The sequence below is a fragment of a genome, unplaced genomic scaffold, assembly GCF_019419815.1.
Source record: "Pyrus x bretschneideri cultivar Hongxiangsu unplaced genomic scaffold, Pyrus_bretschneideri_v1 Contig15, whole genome shotgun sequence".
NCBI classification, from domain to species: domain Eukaryota; kingdom Viridiplantae; phylum Streptophyta; class Magnoliopsida; order Rosales; family Rosaceae; genus Pyrus; species Pyrus x bretschneideri.
Genome location: NW_025999446.1, coordinates 578,676 through 582,078, shown reverse-complemented (window position 1 = coordinate 582,078; position 3,403 = coordinate 578,676). Strand labels below are relative to the sequence as shown.

The 3,403-nt window shown below is 39.4% G+C and overlaps 1 pseudogene; it reads left to right on the top strand.

The window, feature by feature from the left end:
* Positions 1-224: 224 nt before the first annotated feature.
* Positions 225-2,561, top strand: LOC103945320 (annotated as a pseudogene).
* The last annotated feature ends 842 nt before the right edge of the window (positions 2,562-3,403 follow it).

The window sequence follows — 3,403 nt, the reverse complement described above, 5'->3', positions numbered from 1 at the left end:
CTTAAATCTTTAATTGTTTTTTACCACAGAAGTAATTTTCCGACTATCTTATCGCGACCGGAGCCTTTTTCAAGTGAAAATGGCTAGCAGCATTCCCTTTTTGTATTGGGGCCAAACCTTGGAAATCAGCACGACCCAATTTAATTAAATTTTAAGATCCGACTCCTTAGAGGCAATTTGGAATCCGCCCCTGCCTATAAAATCCCCGCAACGCTGGCATTTCGTAGACACAACACAAACAAAGCAAAAAAGAGGGCGCGCACATAGAGAGATCTAGAGTCGCACCAAAGCAAGTCCAGAGAGGGACACAGAGAGCGCGACTGAGAGGCAGAAAAATATGGGTGGTTGGGCAATTGCGGTTCACGGCGGCGCAGGGTGTCGACCCAAACCTCCCCATGGAGCGTCAGGAGCAGGCCAAACAACTCCTCACCCGGTGCCTTAATCTCGGCATCTCTGCTCTCCGCTCCGATCCTCGCCGCCATCGATGTTGTCGAACTCGTTGTACGTCTCCCCCCTCCCCCTCTCGACATTTCTCTCCATGTCAATCCCATAAAAATGGCATTCATGTTTTCCGTCATATCATACAAGACGGTATTCTAAATTATCCTAATTTATAACACGATATTAAACTCAGACTTAGCTCACCTAATTCGCAGTCTGTATTTTTATTCGTTTCTATTACCCGTTTGATTTTCATGTTCAATATCTTTTACTGCAGATTTAATCTCATTTCTGTGTTTGTTTTATGTGTATTTTCACGTGACCAAACAAGCCGTAATGATTTTCCAAACACTGAAAACTTTCCCGTTATGTTTTCCGAGTTTTTAGTCACGTTTTTAGTTTGCCTGGTTACCCTAAGCTAGCGGTGCATGATGCATGCTGGAACTTTCTCTTATAGTTTACACTCCTCAAAGACTATTTTATTTTTAATTATTTTTTTACTGAAAATTGGTTTTATTATTAATTTTTGTGAATTTGTTTTGTCAAAAAATAGGTTCGGGAATTGGAAGCCGATCCCTTCTTCAACTCTGGCCGTGGATCCGCTCTCACCGCTAAAGGGACGGTTGAGATGGAAGCCAGCATCATGGATGGACCGATGAGACGGTGCGGCGCCGTTTCGGGCTTAACCACGGTTAAGAATCCCGTTTCACTCGCCCGCCTCGTCATGGACAAATCCCCTCATTCCTACCTCGCCTTCTCCGGCGCCGAAGACTTCGCCCGACAACAGGTTTATTATATTTTCACTTTAACCCCTTTCATTATCTATAATAATATTTAATACCCAAACGCAGAACCAAAATTTAAATTTGGATTCTTGACAAAAATAATAAATCCTTATACCAAAAATTTTGAATAAAATATAAACTCTTGTCTTGTTCCGCAGGTGTAATGAATCTGAATCTGAATCTACTGCAAAGATTCCACCTTACTGTTCACAGTGCCACACGTTTACTTAATTATTATTTTAGTTGATCTCCTTCCACTACTGTCTCATTTAGAAAAATAATATGGACTTTATTTTTAAATTATATTTTGTAAATTAAGTATAACGACAATTGATAGTTAGATTTTATTATTAATCGTTAAATCATGTGATCTACAAATATATCTGAAAAAAGATTTCATTTGTATATATTATTTTTCTGTGGAATCTTAACGGGGTTTTGTGTAATATTTTAGGGCGTTGAGGTCGTGGACAACGAGTATTTCATCACGGAGGATAATGTGGGGATGCTCAAATTGGCCAAGGAGGCCAACACAATCTTGGTACGTATATTCTGTTTTCATCAAGGGTAATTAATTAACGGATTAAGTACTTAGTACGTTTTGGGTCACATATTAATTAATTTTGGTCGCGGGCAGTTTGATTATAGGATTCCATTAGGATTGGAGAGTTGCAGCGCAGGTGTAGAGAGTCCGTTGGTCATGAACGGGCTTCCCATTAGAGTTTACGCCCCTGAGACCGTTGGGTGTGTGGTGGTAGATAGCCAAGGGCGTTGCGCTGCAGCTACATCCACCGGTGGGCTCATGAACAAAATGACTGGTCGAATCGGTGACTCGCCACTCATTGGTGCCGGTACCTATGCATGTAACCTTTGCGGGGTCTCGTGCACTGGAGAGGGCGAGGCAATCATACGCGGGACACTCGCGCGTGAGGTGGCAGCAGTTATGGAGTACAAGGGCCTGGGGCTGCAAGATGCAGTGGATTTTGTGATCAAAGAGAGGCTTGATGATGGCAAGGCCGGACTCATAGCTGTGTCTAACAAGGGTGAAGTAGCTTATGGGTTTAATTGTATGGGAATGTTTAGGGGGTGTGCTACCGAGGATGGGTTCATGGAGATTGAGATTTGGGAGTAGAGAGGGATTTTGAAAGTGAAAAATCTTTCTGGGTTTGCTTTGTTGGGAGTCTTAGATACTAAATAATCAGTACCTAGGCTTTGTTTTGATGTTGGTGGAGGCTAATATCAGAAATGGATGCCTTTCATTAGGTGTAAACTTTAGTTGAAGTGGCACGTATTTTTCTGATTATCGTTAAATAAACAGCCAAAGCATTTCCATAATCTTCATTTCTTTTTAAATCATAACACAGTACAAATTCTGACGGTATATATTCTAAACTGTTCTTATTTACCAAGACAAAATTTGAATTTGAAAATAAAAATATCTGTTGGAAGATGTATTTCATTGACGAACTAACATGACACAACTTTTCGTAGTCTCTACTAAAATTAGATGCCATTTCGTGATTGAAATGTACAAATTTTAGGTGGGGCATCCGAAAATTCTTGTTGTCAAAAGTAGCCAAATGATGTTTTCCAAAAAAAAAAAAAAAAAAAAAGGAAAAAAAAAAGCCAAATGAACGAAGATTCCTGAAACCACTTTTATCATGAACGTGCTGAGGCTTTGTGTTCGTCAAATTGCTGATAGTGATTCCTTTGATGTTTGATAATTTAGTTCGTCTTTAATAGAAAGGACTAAAGGTTTAAAAATAAAAAAACATCTGATTTGTCTAAAATCTTATCTCCATTTATAGCTGGGCTATAAATTATGAAGTCCAACAGGTTATTATTTAGTCAAAAGAGGGTGGACAAATGTAGCCCCCTCTTAGTCATTTTTTTTTGGGCCTCGCTCATCATTTTCAATAATTGATTGAAATTTAATGATTAGATTTAAAAACATCTAAAGACACGTATTTTTAAATTTAATAATTGATTGAAATTTAATGAAATTTGCGTCCGATGAAACAAAAGATTTCAGAATAATATGGTCCCTTGGACGGTGGTTAGTTGGGCATAGCTTAACGTGTCAAGATTCCAGAATAACCAGCCAATTACCACATGCGCAACACTGCACGTGTGAGAACTACGGAAAAGGTGGCACTGAGGTAAAAGTAGGAAAGTTC